Here is a 15,775-nt window from a genome sequence, read left to right as displayed (position 1 = left end):
GCTGGAAATGTCAGAGGGAAATTTTGGTGCTGGCTGCTCACCTCTTCCCTCCTCTGAAACTGCACAGGAGCAGCAGTAGCTCAACTGTCAGCAGCTCAGTACCCTGGGGAGATAGGGGTGGTTTGGCTGGAGCCCTCTCAGCAGGCAGGGGTGGCAGTATCTGGTCACTGTAGCACCAAGTTAGTGTTAGCATGGATAACATTCCTGCAGATGTTCTGAGAGGACTGGGAGAGAGGTGGTCCCTCAGTGCTGCTTATTTTTCTAAGGGGCTGATGAAATTACCCCTGTAGAACGTCTTGAAAGCTTCTTGAGCATCACCAAGCAGGACTGCAGCACTCAATTCAGAGCTTCTCAGTTCTCTTTGCACTGAGCATAAGCAAAGCTGGCTGCACCACTCCCTAGGTTTTACAGACCCATGCAGTGGCCAACACAGTCATCTCTGCCCTGATCTCTGTGAGCTCAGTGACACTGGCAGGGTCCTGATTTGTTTGCTATAGGACATCCCCTGTGCAAGCAGACCCTAAGCTTGCTGTTCCCAAACACAAGCCATGCATGCAAACAACATCATCCCCAGCTTGTTCCTTCAAGCCTATCCTATGGACACAAGGTGCATCCATTTCTCATCTGCTGCCTTGAGTTCTTCTGTCCATATCTTGGATTCCTTTCAGTTATCCATTGGGAAAGATTGAAGGGCTGCAGCACATACCTGGCAGGGGGTTGTCCTGTTGCAGATCACCTTGCATGGGAAGACCCTCTGTTCTGATACAAACATCTCTGAGACCTCCCAAAGCCTGGTTCTGTTGCCTCTCCCAGAGGGTGCTGTAAAATCGGCCTCTTGGCAGTGCTCTTGGCAGCAGCTGGAGGAACTGAGCAGTTAGACACAAGCAGCTGTTCAAGAAAGGGTCACAGTCAAAGGCAAGTGGCTCCTGGGGACAGGTGCTGTGCTGTCCCAGCTTGCTATGGCATACCATGAGCAGGAGAGAATCAGGTAGCTCCAAATGGACTCAACTGGGGAAAGGTTTGGCAGGGATGTGCTAGTGCCCCCCTTCCATATGCTTGGTCTTGGGGTGCTGGAGATCTGGCATGGGGCCATGGAGCTGGGTTGTTGCAGTATCAGATCAGTCCTCTTCCCCAGACTGTATGCCTCCCTGGCACCACACTTTAACCCACCCTATTAAGTATCTATGTGGATTTTTCAGACTGGAGGGAAACAACGTTTCCATGTCTGCTGTTAGGGGTGGGAAGGGCTCAACCAGGGTGAAAGGCGCATTCATGGAAACATGAACACTCTATTAATATCAAAGTAGGTAGGAAAAAATCCAAACAATTCACCAATCCTCTCTTCATATCAAGCTAAACTACTTCTGAAGGTTGTTTTGGCAAGGGGCCACAGCACAGATGAGATTGATGGCTTCCAGGTATAAATATTTACTGTTTGACCTTGTTACTGTTCCATCAGCCAAAGGTCTTGACATGCATATATATATATATATGTGTGTGTGTGTGTGTGTGTGTGTGTGTGTGTATATATGCATGTGTGTATATTTATGCTTACTTTTCATATCTAATCATCAAACCTCTTAGTCTTTGAAAGATAACATGGCCACTTTCAATCATTTTACTTCCCTCTCATTCTCTTAGCTAAATGTTCTAGGATGAGATGCATCACCCTCTGCTGATCCTCACATGGGTTTGGGAGGCACAAGGAACTAAGGGAGCAAGGGAGAAGAACCTCTCCCCACTCTGGGGACTCAGTGCAGGCTTGCTGCCTAGACCAAGGTCACTCCTGGAAGTGCTGCCCAGCATCTTTCAGGAAAACTTAGTCCTGGAGGTCACAGCTGCTCTAACACAGCCCTTGTCCTGCCCTGGACACTAGGATGTTCCCGAGATAGCTTTTCAACAGCTGAATGCTGCAAGCAATTAGTCATCACCCTGCAATCAGGGACCGTGCAGTGAGCATTGTGAATGGGTGTGAGGTTTCCACTCTAAGCCTGCTTCAGGAGGGAGCACAAAACCTGGTGGGATCCATTCCAGCTGTCCTTGGCCAGAGGAGCACCACAGGTAGGGGCTGCACTTAACCTTGGCCTCTTCTGCAAAGCGCAGGGAAGTGCTGGCACTTGGCCACTGGTTGCTGCTCATCATGCTAATTGTGGGAGAGATCATCAGAAGCCTAGGCCTTTGCTGCTGCTGTGTCCTGAGCCTGTACCTGATTTCAGCAGAAGCAAGACCAAAGGCAGGTGCTAGGTGGCCCATGAGCAGTGGGGCCATGGTGAGTGAGCAGCCCCTAGCAGTGGTACCCAGCATCAGCTCCCCTTGTGTCACACCTGCCTCTCCCCCTGACTTAGAAGATGCATTTAGGCAGTGATCCCACAATTGCACTCGTAGTTCCTCTATTCCTTCCTCTGCTGCTGGAGAGAGGCTGTGACAGTCAGCAGCAATCAATGGCTGTGTGTTGTGGTGTCCCAGCCAGAAGAATGAAGGATGTCATCACCCATGAGTGAACAAAACTCAGTCTGGGTCTGTGCCTGCCTTCCACCACTGGAATCTGTGCTGCTTTAAACAGCAGAGGGCCTTGGGCTTGGATTAGTCCCAACACTGGATCTGTCATCCTTCACCACAAGTGGGGTTATGCTGGGTTTTGCACATGAAGTCTAGGACAAAACATGATCTAGCTACTCTGTCCTATTCCCCACTGTCCCACTCCCCACCAGTGCAGAATCTCTTCTGTACAAAGCTTTAACAATCCTATCTGCCTAGAGAGGGAAGCCTAGTCCCAGGTCTGCTGCATGAGCCAGGATGCTCCCACAGTCTTTGAAGGCTCTTGGCTCTCCTCTTCACTGCTGCTGGAAGGACCTGTCAGCTTGGTAAGACCATTGGCTCGTGTTACACTGCTAGCAGCACTCTTGTTTCCCCTGAAAAGTCTGTCAATGCCTCCTGTCTTTTGCAGGGCACTCAGCAAATGTACCGGCAATCATACATTGAATGATTTGATTTTTGCAGCCACAAAAATTAGGGGCAGAGCAGCGAAACCTGAGTCACTGCCACATTGCCTTTGCCAGGCTGCATTTAGAGTTGAAGGGTTCCTCTCCATCGTCACAAGGAAGTTTCTGAGTCCACCAGATCTAGTCAGGTGGCCACAAGTATCCCTTCATCAACTAGATTTTCACTTTCAACTGACTTGGGGATAGCTGCAGGCAAATGTCCTATCGGAAAGTGAGGGCACCAGCTGCTTCTTTAGCTGCAGCCCTGGTGCCCAGGGTATGGAAAGTGGCATTAGCATCATGCTAGGGCAGCCCATCCTGGGAAAGAGCACACCGCAGCAAATCACCAGGGAACATGATCATTTTCACTGCCTCAGGTTCAGTCTGTGCACCAGTACGTCCTCTGCTTTTGTTTTCCATCTTGTGAGACTCTCTTTACTCCACTATGAGAAAGGATCTAGCTGGCAGCAGTTTAATGCATGACAATCCTGTTATTACAGCTGTAAATAATTAACAACTAAAAAAATGCATTTTTTACATTTTTTGTTGAATTTATTTTCATTATTGACTAGCTGGTAGCCACTTTGTTAAGGGATTTCTCATGGAAACTGTGACCTTTCTTCTCTCTCTCTCTCTCTCTCTCTCTCTCTCTCTCTCTCTCTCCCTTTTTCTTTCTCTTTCTGGGAGTTGTGTTTCAAATGCTTTTTGGTGCAATGTTTAATGCCTGTTTGTATTTTTGATTTGTATTTTTCAACCTTTGCTGGAAAAAAAAATTGCCCATTCTAATTGGCAGGATTTTGAGTCCTGCCATTTTTTTCAGCTTTTAGCTTTTTCAATAAGTTAAAGCAACAAAAAAATGCCTCCAAAAATTACAGTGAAGTTCTGAAGAGAGATCAGAAAACATCAGAAGCAAGAACTACATGAATAAGATCAGCAAGCTGAGTGGAGGAGGAGGACTCTTCTGACACCTACTAACCTCCTGATCTAACACACAAGGCGGGACTAGACCTCTTCACTGAATTAAATCACTCCGCTTTTCCACTCTACCCACTCTCTTGAACTTCAATCAAAACAAATAAAAATTCATATTTTAAAAAAGCCACCTGTGGTGTTGTTGTTTTCCACAGTCTGTTTCTCAAAGCCAAATGATGTTGATATACAAAGAGGTGGGGATCTGGGGACCCAGTCCTCTGGGCTTCTACCTACCTATGCATTTGTGAAGTTTGCCCCAATGACAAGCAAGCAAGGCACCGATTAAAAAATAACATTCCAAGGGAAAGTAAAAGAACTTGAAAATATTCCTTGGTTCCCATTGTATCATGTTGAAAATGCTTTCTCTTCCAATGGCAGGAGGGTAGAGGGCCCAAGGTTTGTGTAAGTCAGACTGGCAGGGGAGTTTGGGAAGTAACTTAGAGACAAGTGTGAATGCTGGGCAAGGAGGAGACCCTGAGGTGTGCTCTTTGCTCAGTGTGTGGCCTGCAGTCAGACTTCGCTTTTCTAGTATTGCTCCTGGCATCTCTGGGTACAACATAAATTGAACTTTCTGCTGCTCTATGGACAAGAAGAGGCCTTGGCCAAGACCTGCCCTGAAACCTACAGTGAAAGAGCAGGTCTAGAAGAGATATTAGGAAGAAATTCTTCCCTGTGAGGGTGATGAGGCACTGGCACAGGTTGCCCAGAGAAGTTGCCCCATCCCTGGAAATGTTCAGGGCCAGGTTGAATGGGGCTTGGAGCAACCTGGTCTGTTGGAAGGTGTCCCTGTCCTCGGCGGGGGGGCAACCTGGTCTGTTGGGAGGTGTCCCTGTCCTCGGCGGGGGGGCAACCTGGTCTGTTGGGAGGTGTCCCTGTCCTCGGCGGGGGGGCAACCTGGTCTGTTGGGAGGTGTCCCTGTCCTCGGCGGGGGGGCAACCTGGTCTGTTGGAAGGTGTCCCTGTCCTCGGCGGGGGGGGGTGGAACAGAATGGTTTGGGTCCTCACCCAAACCATTCTGTGATTCTTTAAGACACTGGTTTATTCAACCCACCACATACACTTCTCCAGCTGAGTCATGCCCTAAAGACACCCTGGTATGGAGAAGGACATGGAGGCTCTTAGCCCAAATGTCTTTGGCCATGTGGTAATTGAAATGTGTGCCAAGGAAGGCTGTGAGCAGTTCCACCCACCCTGCTGTGCTATTCAGATGCCACAATGAGCCCCTCCCATCACTTTGGGCCAGCCAAACAGCTTCCAGGCATGACTGGGGATTGACCATGGTCCAGAGGCCTTGCTGTAGGAAGTTTTGATTGTAGCTACCCTGTGGATATTAAATTAGAGATTTAATAACATATAATTGGCCATGCCACATCCCTCAGACAGTGTGACATGTGTCCAGTGTGTGGTCTGGAAGATCAGGGTGTAGAGGCTTCATTCAGACACTCCATTGCATCTCGTTGGAGGTATGTGAACTTACATTTAGAAACTAAAATAATAAGTTAACTAATAAGTTAACTGATAATAGAAACAAGGATGTTTTTCTCACTGGGTAGAAAGGTCTGAAATGAAGTAAATCTCTTCAAATGCAAAAGCAGAAGAAAAATCACCTGCAAGAAATGCAGATGTTCGTTCAATGCTCCTCTGGACCTTGTTCTGAATTTTTGTCAACTTTTTAGTTAAAAATATTGATGATTTTCCCAAATCCCACATATTCAATGGGGACTTCCCTCTTCCCCCCGCTCCTGTTACCACTGGGAAATAGCGGGCGGAGAAAATAACTCCAATGGCATCACTTGTTTTCCATGCCTGAAGAAGGAATGAAAAGACCTCCCCTTTCCCCGGATTCCCTGACCACCATCTGTATTCTGCACCAGGGACTTGCTGGCGGGACAATATCGCCAAACATATTGCAACCTTGAACAAAAAAAGTTATGCATTTGAATTTGCTGCACTCAGCTGAATCCTCCTTCCTCCTCCGAGATTCGGATGACAGAAGAGGCTTGGGAACGCTGGGGCTCACAGCTGCTGTGGCAGATGGAGAGTTACCATGGGTCTTAGCAGTACAGCCTGCATACTTATGTCTTTCTGAGGAAGGAGCATAGCTTGTGACCTAGGCAAGAGCAGGCTAGGAAAGAGCCCACCACTGTTCCAAACCATAAAAGCTGGAATCTGAAGTTTTCACCCCTTTCCCTGCCACCCCTCCACCCTCCTCTGCCTGAGTCCTTCCTCAATCAAAACTGCACGGGGTTGGTCCCAGCCTAAAAAGATCTTCCTGACTCAGAAGACAAAAATAAACAGTGATGTGAAATGCTTCCTTGCATTATCACTTCTCTATTTGAACCTAGAACAAGGGCCCTGAAGAGGAACAGAGTGTAATTGCAGTGTCCACAGAAAAGAAATACTAATGAAAACAGGCAGAGCTGGGAGACTTGGCAGAACAAGTATTTATTACCCCAGCACTTCGTGCTCAGGCTGACAGGTGTCTTAGGAATGCAATAGCTGGGGTTTATTATTAGGTGCTTATAACAGCTGTGCTTGGGGCAGGGGGAGGACGGAATGGCTGATGTGTGGCTCCTAAGGTGCCAGGAGCTGGGGAGCAGGTAATGGCTCCCCTCTACCAGGCTCTGATGTGGCCAGTGAAGATGGTTCAGCCCTACAGCCCCGTGAAGGAAAGGGTCCCCTGGGGCACAGTGCTTAACTTCAAAGAGTCACTGTTTCAGAAACCTCTTCTGCAAACCACCTTCTCATGAGGTGGGGCGAGTGCCCCAAAGCCAACCCTAACCTAGCCCTCATGCATTTGGCGTGGTATGATAAAAAATATCAACATCATCAAGGCAGGCTTCCTTCTGCAGAAAGAACACTCTTCTCTGCTTCCTTCACCCTCTAAGACAAGTAGGTCCAACACTGCATGGCTCCCATTCCGAGGGCTTTTCCCAGGACCGTGACTGTGCTGGCTGCCTTGTAAGGAAACAGTGCTTTCTTCTGCAGTTCCTCCTTCCTGACTGAACACATCCATCAGCAGCTTGTCGGCAGGAACATGGTTTGAGACTTTGTGGTTGCCCCACTCCATGGATAACCCCCTCACTTGGCAGGTTTGTGGCTTCCCAGTATTCATTCTCCCTTAGGCTTCCTCCCCTTGGCAGGCTGCAGGGGCTCACGGGGGATCCCATGCTTTGCCATCACAAGCACACACTCACTGCCATCAGAGGTGGGAAAAGTGGCTGTGACTTTCCTCCTGCCCCCACCACCTTCCCTTTTCACACTTGGTGGATGGGTGATGTGTGAACAGCAGCCAGAGCAGCAAGGGGGGCTGCTTCCCAGCATGGATGTGCTCAGTTCCTTCTGCAGAGCCTCAGTGTCCTTCATGGGGATGAAGATGTCCTTCTCCACCCCTAAGCCAGCAGCAAGGGATAGGCTGTGGAGGATACCAGGCCATGTGCCTGGAGTGGTGGGTTGGTTGTCAAGCACAGCAAAGCCCCTTTCCCCAACAGCAGCAGGGACGCTCCCCTGGAAGTTGGAGAACGGGCTGCTCTAGCCCTGCTGACCCCAGGGAAAAGGAGACATCTCCAGTGTGGGCACTGCAGTGCTCCTTGAGTCTCCTTCTGAGACAACCCTGCAGCATTACGAGCGAAGCAGGTGTCTATCCTGTGTGCTGCCATGGTCCCTGCTCCAGCTAAGGAGTACACAGATGGGATTCAGGCCTCCCCTACACCCCACCCTGGGGCTACAGTGGGTGTTTTGCAGTGAGGGTTTGGAATACACAGCCATAGGGCACTTGGGTGAGACAGGGAGTCAGGCAGCCTGGGAACAGCAGGGACCTGAGCAAACAGGGCTGTGCCACCCATACCCACCCATTTGGGAGGCAGAGAGAAAATGTCTTTGAAGAACAGCACCCAGTGATTTTCTTCAGAAGGGGAGAGGTGCAGGAGCTAGCTGAGCATTAGGTACTTTATAAAAGCCCTTTGGGATCCCTGATAAATAGCAATGGAAGCAGTGGCAGCAGTGGTTTCTGCAGCGGAGGAACTGCTGCCGTGATAGTCTAAGGACATAAGCAAGGCAAGGCTGGTAGGAAAAAGCAGTAATTGTTTATTACACAGATAGCACAGCTGGGGAAAAGAAGCCAAGCTTTCAGGTCTATAAACTCTCCTTCGGATGTGGTGCCATAAACTTCAGGCTTAGGGCTGAGAAGAACTGATTTAGGCTAACTTCATTAATGAGGCAATCAGAAGGCAAAGATTCTTAGCTCCCAGCAGAGTGGCAAGTTGCTTGTAAGGGGAAAGGTACTTCTGGGGCTTTTGTGAAGAAGAGAATAGGGGACAAAATAGTATTGCTGAGCTTATTCAGAAAAGAAAGAAAAACAAGCAGAGATCTGGATCTTAAAAAAAAATCTAAAGATATAAAAATACATTATATAGACAAAAAGCTCCTCTAAAGTTAATGCACAATTTTCTTATCACGTGCAGGTTTTATACTTGCCCAAGAAGCCTGGGAGCAGTAAGTCTCTGGTCTGACCACAGCGCAGCTATACATCAGTCCAGACCTGTGCTGGAAATGACCATAACTCATCAGCCCATCTCCTGGCATCAGAGGGAAACTGCTTGGGCTACTCTTACAATTTCTCTTTGCTATTGTGAATTTTTCAATATCTATGCCAGACTGTAATCCCCAGTTTGATTGTAAAACTAGCTTTTGCCTTCATACTGCCTTATTACACCCAGTGTAAATCATGATGGGTAGTGAGAGAAGATTGATAAGGAAGATTTATTATGCTTGAATAACCATCTATAACAACTCATTGCTGAGTGACTCCCCCTCCCTCCTTTGGAGAGCAGCTGCTGCCAGAATACAGTCGTTTTTAAGTGTGAACACTCTATCAACTAGAATCAGGGAACCTCACTCACTTTCTCATTGGGAGGAGAGGGTTGGGTTCACCTGACCACAGTTATGATATACTCACAGAATCACAGACTGGTTTGGGTTGGAATGGACCTTCCAGATCATCTAGTCCCAACCCACCCTGCCATGGGCAGGGACACCTCCTAACTAGATCAGGTTGCTCAAGGCTTCATCCAGCCTGGTCTTGAACACCACCAGGGTTGGGGCAGCTACCACTTCCCTGGACAACCTGTTCCAATGTCCAGGGATGGAAGTGATATACAGGGGAGCATCTCTAAGCAACTGGCTTATGAGGGCCCTGGCTCAGAGGAGACGTGGAAGTTGATCTACAGGTGGTCGCGGGAAAGGGAAGCCCTGAGGTAGGGGTCTGTCATCACACAGCAGTGTTGATATCCCAGGTAAGGAGCAGAGATGTGCAGAGTTCCCTACCTTAGGGTAAGGATGCTCCAGGTGCTGGGGAGAAGGAGCCCCAGGCACATCATGCAGTGGCCATGGGGGGATCTCAAGGTGGAGAGAAGATGAGTTTCACCCACGGCAACAACTCCTCTCCCTCTTTGAGTTTCCATGTAGACATCATAATGCACAACATCTTCCTGGGAGCGTGCTTAGAGACAGCATCCCCATTGGGAACACCAGTGCCTGTCTGCTGGGATGTGCAGGCAACTGTGCACCTCCTGGAGTGGAAATCAAGACAGCGGTAACAGGGCTGGTCTCCTTCTGTAGCCCTGAAGGGTATGGAGAGGTCAGCCTGTTTGCTATGTTTTGTAGAGAATTCTTGCTGGGGAGTTGGGTGACATTTTCCTTCCTCTGCTAAGTTTAGGAGTAATTGTTATGCTGCTTGTTTGGGCTTTTTACAGTCCTGCTGTCTGGGGATCTCATTTGCGTAATTTTGTTGGGTCCTGGCTAATAATGACGTCACATAAAACCAATTCATTCTGCTGGACTGAGAGTGGGCTTTGTTGTCATGGCAACTTTTGATTTGGAGACTTGCAGGAAGGAGACAGGTAAATGCTTGAAATTGCCATATTTCAGCATGGTTTCAAATGTCTTGAAAGTCTGAGGCCCATTTTCCATAAATGAAATTTCAAGCCTTGTTGAAGTACTTTGTAAACAAAATTCATTTACTGCCTGAAGAAAATGGAGTGGAATTTAGTTGCAGAAAATACTTTCAGAAAAATTAAGGTTTCATGAAGCACTCTACAAAATAATGGGAGCTAAACACAATCAGAATGTGCTAATGCTGCTTTGTTCCCCAAAACTCAGCCTGGAGGGAAAAGATCCTTTCCCTGCAAGGGGAGATAGTCCAATGGTTCTCGGGCTTGGTCCCGTAAGGAGACCTCTGTGCTGGGGTGGGTAAAGAAGAATAGAAGCAGGTCTGATGGGAACATTTTTTAATTAGTTTCAAATGTATCCCCCACAAGTGTGCCCTGGTTTACCCAGTCTGAATCAATGAGCCTCTCTGTTCCCAAAATTTGGGTCAATGTGTACTATATTAGTCAAAATACTCTGGAAGCCAAGATATTCATTCAGAGCTGGATATGGACATGCTCGTTCAGAGATGTGATTATGAGTGCTCATGGCTTCTCTGGAAATCAAGCTGGGATGATGTTAGCCCCTCTGGATACAAGTTAGTCTGAACTAGGGTTGTAGGGACACATTTCCAGCTGGGAAGCCCTGGGCTTCTGAAGAATGATTCCCAGTTTGGAGACACTGTATAAAATCAGCAAAAGCTGTATAGTGGTGATTTCCTTTCCAAGTGAAAATCAGCCTGAAGCCAAAAGCGTGTCACAAAAGGCAACAGTCAGCATTTGGCATCTGGATCCAGTCAACACTCTGGTGTTGGAGTCTTTGGTTCTGTTGCCCCCTAAATGGTCTCCAAGGGGACATCTAAGGTCTGTGAGTGAAATTGTTTGGCCAGACCACAGTGTGAAATGAGAACCTGGTGCACTGCTGTTACCAGGGTCTGGGTTGCAGCCTTCATCCAAGCCTCTTCAGCACAGTTTATATCTCCCTGAAGTGCTGTGTCTCTTCCTTTGCTTGCAATAGGGTGGCCATTTCGGAGAACTTCCCTGCAAAGCTAAAAGTATTCCCTGGAAATTGAACTCGAACTCGCATAGAAAATGTCATCTCCTTCAAGGCAGGTGGGAGAAGAAGCTGCTTCAGCTCAGCTGCAACTAGTGGTTTGGGGAGAGAGGGAAGGAGTGGGATAAGGAGAGGAAATGAAGCGTTCAAGTCCAGTTTAGATGGGGTTGGTACGGTGGAAGGTGTCCGTGGCCATGGCATGGGGGTTGAAACTAGATGATATGTAAGGACCCTTCCAACCCAAATTGTTCTGTGATCCTCTGATTCCGTGAAACCCAGGTGGGTGTGCAGCAATCATCAGCCCAGCTATCATCTTCCTGGATGCCACTGCAGGAAGCAGAGGCACCATGTGGAGTCTCTTTAGGGCATGTGTCAAGCAGATGGATCTCTAGGACCTGGAGTGGGCTGCTGCTGGTGCAAGGACTGGCAGAGCTGGAGTTGTTTTGTGCTGGTTCAGGGTCCTGCTCAAATGTTCAAAGCAGTTCCTGTGAATTACACCGAGGTGAGAGAGACTCCCACAGCAGGATGGAGTGTGGTAGTGAGGAGGGAGCTCTGGGGGGATGGTACCCCAGGGGAGAGCAGCAAACTGGGTCTGTGCTTCTTGGGCTCATAAGGAACCTATCCCTGGTGTATATGGGAAGTACCTGAAATAGAAGCATTTTGGAAATAGTGGGAAAGGACTGTTTTCAAAGGACTCCAACCCTTCTCCATGTGATTTCCTCAACCCTTCAGAGCATTTATTGCTTTTTTTTTTGGTGGCCGAAGCCATTCAAGGAATCTGAACTGAATTTTTGCATCATTTTAATTGCCTAGAAATTGCATTTATTTAAAGCAAATAAGTAATTTGCAGAAAACATATTGCCCTGCTATGTGGGGGAGAAAAGGCAGGTATTCCTAAAATTAACCCAGCATTAGTACAAGTGCTTGCTGGGCTCACAATCTGCAGATACAGAAGAGCTACTGTACTGGGAGACCCCAAAGCCTTATCTCAAGACTGTCTGATTTCTGATAGCAGGCAAAAAGCAGATGCTTCCCATAATCTTGGGCTCTCTTTCACTCTCATGCATCTTGCAGACCTTCACCAAGGTCCTCTCCCAGCCTTCAGCAATCTCTGGCTCAGGGACATGCCTATAAAAGCCACATCCTTATGTTTAAATATGTTATGTTACCTGTATGTTAAGAAGGCTTAGGGGTGACCTCACTACTCTCTACAGCTTCCTGAGGAGGGGAAGCAGATAGGGAGGTGCTGAGCTCTTCTCTCTGGTACCCACTGCTAGCATGTGCTGGAGTGGTTCAAAGCTGTTCCAGGGATGTTCAGACTGGACATTAGGAAGCATTTCTTTACAGAGAGTGGTCAAACACTAGAACAGACTTCCTAGAGAGCTGTCAATGCCACAAGCCTGTCAGTGTTTGAGACATTTGAACACCCTTAATAATCTGTTTTAACTTCTGGCCAGGCCTGGAGTGGTAAGGCAGTTGGACTGAAGGGGTCATTGTAGGTCCCTTCCAAGTGAAAATATTTGATTCTAATAACCGTTGAGGAGTGGTTCTTCAATGATTTGGTCCACATGCTCCTTGAACTCCTGTCATCAAAGTTCTGCAGAAAGGAGTTTCCTGGTTTAATTGTGGTATAAAACCCCACTTAATTTAGTTTTGGGGGCTATGGCTTTCCCCTTCCATTTGATGCCTGCCTGCATGTTTGCATTAGAAGAGAAAATGAGCCCTTGATCCCTGTTCATCTTCTGCCCACCTCATACAACTTGGGTTCACTTGACCATGGTTATCATAGAATCACAGAATCACAGGATTTGAATCGGAAGTGACCTCAAAGGCCATCATCTAGTTCCAATACTCCTGCCATGGGGGTCTGCTAGACCATGTAGTATCCCATTTTAAATACCTCAGTCCTGGGGGCTGTAGAAGCCAAGGGCTCTGCATAACCAGTGATCCAGCTGAGACAAGCTGTGCTGACCATGGCAGACGAAGGTGGACTGTGTCTCCTTCTGTCTATGCCTCCAAGCACAACAGCTCCTGAGCAAAAGCTGTGTGCTGGGGAGCTGTGTAGCATGGGGTATGTGTGGCCAGTGCCCAAAGAGGCAAGTTAATGGGATACTAATGCACTGACATTCAGCTGTGTGCCTGCTGCTCAGTGCCTCACTCGGGTTTTTTTTGGAGTGCCTTTGGTGATGTTTCCTCCAAGCAGAGCCCCCAGGTCCCGGTGCTTGTGTGCCAGGATCTCCCTGTGGCCAGTGGGCTGTGCAGTGCTCCTGCAGCAGTACACCAGAGGATGGTTTCTAGGACAGCATTTCCAAAAATGGGTTCACATCAGCTTGTGAAACCCAGCATTGTGCTAGGACTTCTCATGTGGCATGCAGGCTCAGCCCCCTTGCTCTGTTGCTTTCCTACTGCCTGAAAGGGCTGCAGCTCTCTCATAGTCTTGCCCAGGTTGTGGTTTTCACAGTGTCATCCCAGCCAAAATTCCCATAGCAGGAGCTGACTGTAGTCCTCCCCTCTGGGGAATGATCACCTTTGTGTTTGGTCTTACAGGCTGCAGAGTCGCAACCTGTTACACTCGAGGGCTCCTAACCTCCTGGAAGGAGCTGTGGCAGATCAGAGCCTGGTTTGGGAAGTCCTGTGTTTTGCAGGAGCCTGCTGAAAGGGTATTGTCACGCGGCAGCATTTGAGGTGAATGAGGCTTATGTAAATCAGGGACAGATGAGAGCTACATGGAGGCAGTGGCAGTGCCTGGAGGTGCTGTTCCCCAGCCTCCCTCTGCCCTGACCCCAGCTTCCCTGCTGCTCTTGCTTGGGCGGCTAATGATGCTGTCCCGGTTCTGACAAGGCCCCTCCATCCCCATCAGCACCCCAAGCCCTTCCACCCTTCTCTTTGCCCTTGTTCTGCTCAGTGGGAGCACTTCAAGCTCAGGCTGAAGGGCTTCCATGGTCCTGCTCCTGGCTGCTTGCTGCCAGTCATGCCCAGCTCCCATGCAGAGGGTTCCAAAGATGTAGATAAATATTTCTGGAGAGCATGGACTTCACTTTATTAGTGATCAGCACAGCTTTTCAGGGACAAAACATGGATTTAGAGCTTAATCCATGGCTCCTGCTGTGTTGCAAGTACTCTCTAAAACCTTTGTGGACACCAAGGCCACTTTGGAGTTTAAAAGTTAAACACTCCCCCTCTCCCCTCCATGTAAACACCAGGAGGATTAGGGAATCAAAGCCTTAGATGTGAATATATTCCAGTTCTCAGGTGTCTCCCTGCCTGGAACCTGCTTGTGTGGCATGACTCCAAATCTTCCTAGCCTATTGCCTGTGCTCAGGGCTAGACCTGGTCAGGGAAATTCAAAACAATCGCAACCCTCCTGATGCACAAATATGTTACAAACAAAAAGGACAGTGAATTTTAGCATAAATAAATATTAATTTGGGGGTTTTTGAAGCTTTTCATTTGTTTGCCATCTGCGAGTCTTCTGATTAAAAAAATCATCCAATCCAAGACAGGAGAGGTCTAGCTGGGGCTTGGTTGGCTCACCCTGTGACACAGAGATCACTCTGCAGACAGATGAACCCAATGGTTAATTTGTGTCTGACAGGCTGAAAATGGCTCATCAAAAGTACCTGACGAAGAGCTAAAAATTTGCCAGGGTGAATTCAACTAACACAGTCAGACCTGAGCACAGAGTTCATGTCCCCTTTTGAAGTGGGTGTTCAGATCAGCAAAGCCCTTGCTTTGAATTGCACTTTCCTGGCCCTGCCTGAAGTTCTGGAACTATCCTCTAAACACAGTAATATGATGCTGGAGAGACTAAGAGAGAAAGAGAAAGAGAGAGAGAGAGAGAGAAGTCAAAAAGGTAACCAGTAAAGTAAACGTGCAAGGGAAAAAAATCAGTGGACAAAAAGCTTTGCTTTGCCTTGCCAGCAGTCAAACCATTCAGGCAGCCACAATAGCTGCTCCCTCCCCATCTTGTGCGTCCCAGTCCCGTGCATTTGTGGTTATTATCTCTCCAGGACCAGACTGGTGTTGACAAACAAAACTCCACGTAGCTTTGATTTGCTGTGTGTGCACAGGCAAAGGGAAGCAATCACCTGCCCCTTGGTGCCTGCTTTATCACTGTCCTTGCTCTGCTTTATTCCCTCTGCACTACGGTGTGGAACAAAGACCTGAATTATGGCAGAAGATGAATTAAGTATTTGAAAAACTATTAGAACAATTAGGCACTGAGGCACAGTGCAAAGGGAGAGCTGAGGGGTCACTGCGTCAAGGACTGGAGTGCTCTGAGTTTTGGGAAGGTTTGGCTGGCAGTGGAGCTGCTCCTCAGGAGAGGAAGCAGGAGAGAAATGCAGAGAAGCCAGGAGTGGTGTCAGCTGCTGCCATCAGCTGTCCTGTGACTGGCTGCCTAGATAAAGTAACCTGACAGCAAAGGCTTTTTTGGCTTCACTTCTCCATCCTCAGCTGGTGTGGGAAGCAATTCCCAGCCCTGACAAGGGAGAGGAGGGAGAGAGAGCCTGGGAAAGCAAATAGACAACAGGGGAAGGGTAACTCACAGGAGATGACTTGCTGAAACATAGAAGGTCCTGGAAAGGGAGAAACTGTCCGTATACCTGCCCCTTTCCTTAGCATCTCCTCTGGGAAGCTATGGGAAGACGAGACAAGAGGCACAGTGAGAACTCAGGTTTACCTACGGCGACCTCTTCTAAAATGTGCTGTTACTGTGCAGATCTCCTGCCAATTTCTAAGGACAGTGGTCGATGAGAGCAGCACAGTGTTCCTCAGTGCTAAGGGCACATGCTGAAGATAAGGATTATTCTTCCATTACACGGCTGGGGAGCTGAGCATGGAGAA

This window comes from Acanthisitta chloris, unplaced genomic scaffold (genome assembly GCF_000695815.1).
Source record: "Acanthisitta chloris isolate BGI_N310 unplaced genomic scaffold, ASM69581v1 scaffold1882, whole genome shotgun sequence".
NCBI lineage: Eukaryota > Metazoa > Chordata > Aves > Passeriformes > Acanthisittidae > Acanthisitta > Acanthisitta chloris.
The sequence above is the reverse complement of the archived record's forward strand: the minus strand, read 5'-3'. Positions refer to the sequence as shown.